This window comes from Pongo pygmaeus, chromosome 14 (genome assembly GCF_028885625.2).
Source record: "Pongo pygmaeus isolate AG05252 chromosome 14, NHGRI_mPonPyg2-v2.0_pri, whole genome shotgun sequence".
Taxonomy (NCBI): Eukaryota; Metazoa; Chordata; class Mammalia; order Primates; family Hominidae; genus Pongo; species Pongo pygmaeus.
In genome coordinates, this window is record NC_072387.2 from 53,158,657 (window position 1) to 53,160,561 (window position 1,905).

General features: G+C 44.0%; 1 non-coding gene across 1 annotated transcript; it reads right to left on the bottom strand.

Annotated features, from left to right (window-relative positions):
• Window positions 1–1,500: 1,500 nt before the first annotated feature.
• LOC129012009 (small nucleolar RNA U13) lies at window positions 1,501–1,605 on the bottom strand. Its single transcript, XR_008493517.1, has one exon. It is a non-coding gene; the product is annotated as a small nucleolar RNA U13 (small nucleolar RNA).
• Between the last annotated feature and the right edge of the window lie 300 nt (window positions 1,606–1,905).

Sequence of the window (1,905 nt, forward strand, 5' to 3'; positions counted from 1 at the left end):
TTATAAAAACACAACCCATGACCTGTCCCCAAATCCTCTTCCCTTACTCTTCATTACTTTTCATAAATTCGCTAGAATTATCTGTCATTCTGTTCCAAACCAACAACACTATAGAACCCTCTTTGTCTTAGTCAACTGGTCCACAGATTTTTTTCTTTTCTTTCTTTTCAAAAGTCTTGTTCTTTATTTTTATCCCCTTTGCTGCCATCGTATTTTGGTCCTTCTATTGTCTCCCTTTTGGATTTTTGTATGTTTTTCTGACCCCATGGCTTTAGTTTCTGCCCCTTTAATTTATTCTGCATTTTATGGATGATCTCAGCGTCTTAAAATAAGGTTTTTTCCATGTTGTTCTCCTTTGCAGATACTTTTATGATAGCCTCTTGTTTAAGATGATGGATTGAGCACATATTGACTTCAAATTCTTTTCTTAAATCCCTTGAAAATGACAGTAAAATGTTTAAAATAAATAAACCCATAAAGACAAACATCATCAACATTTTGAAAACTGTAAAGCAGATGGATGAGTGATAACTGACTCACTAGACTTGTGAAAATTGAATTCTAAATCAGTGAGGGAAGTCTGTAAGTGACCTGATTTATATCACAAAATCTCTGAGATTCTTAGGAATTGGAATCACAGGAAGCTTGGGCACTCACTGGCAATGAACATGCAGCTGAAAACTAGCGATTGCTTCAAAGTCTGCATAAAAAGTCATTAGATCCTTAGATTCCTACCCCTACTGCACACAGCCGCTTCTCCATCACAGCAAACTTTCCAGTCTTTTGCAGGGCCAATATAGTTTGAATATATGTCCTTGCCAAATGTCATGTTAAATTGTAATCTCCAATGTTGGAGGTGGAGCCTGGAGGGAGGTGTTTGGATTATGGGGGCAGATCCTTTACGTCTTGCTGCTGTCCTCGAAATAGTCAGTGGAGTTCCTGGGAGATCTGGTTGCTTAAAAGTATGTGGCACTGGCCAGGCGCGGTGGCTCACGCCTGTAATCCCAGCACTTTGGGAGGCCGAGGCGGGTGGATCAAGAGGTCAGGAGATCAAGACCATCCTGGCTAACACGGTGAAACCCCGCCTCTACTAAAAATAGAAAAAAATTAGCCGGGCTTGGGTGGCAGGCGCCTGTAGTCCCAGCTACTAGGGAGGCAGGAGAATGGTGTCAACCCAGGAGGCGGAGCTTGCAGTGAGCCGAGATCTCGCCACTGCGCTCCAGCCTGGGTGACAGAGTGAGACTCTGTCTCAAAAAAAAAAAAAAGTATGTGGCACTTGTCTCTCTTGCTCCTGCACTGGCCATGTGGCATGCCTGCTCCCACTTCACCTTCTGCCATGAGTACAAGCTGAGCCATAATGCAAGCAAGAGCTGGTTCCAAGGCGTATAGTTAGGCAATTGGAGTGAATGGAGCAACTAGCCAAGGATTCATGTGGAGTCACTTTCAAGAACCAGAACTCCAGAGGGTCTTAGGTCACACTTGTAACTTTTTTTTTTTTCAGGTCAGGCAGGTAATGTGCTGACTTTGTAACAAGGTTTGAGGGTGGCACATTTCACACACATGTGTGAAACACCCAATCATCATCCTCATGAACTACAAAAGGATCCTTTTTTTTTTTGAGACAGGATCTTACTCAGTTGCCCAGGCTGGAACGCAGTGGTATGATTGCAGCTCACTGCAGCTTCAACCTCCCCAGGCTCAGGTGATTCTCCCACCTCAGCTTTCTGAGTAACTTGGACTACAGGCTTGAGCCGCCATGCCTGGTTAATTTTTGTATTTTTTATAGAAACAGGGTTTCACCATGTTGCCCAGGCTGGTCTTGAACTCCTGGGCTCAAGAGATCTGCCTGCCTTAGCCTCCCAAAGTGTTGTGATTACAGGCATGAGCCACTGCACCCAGCCCACA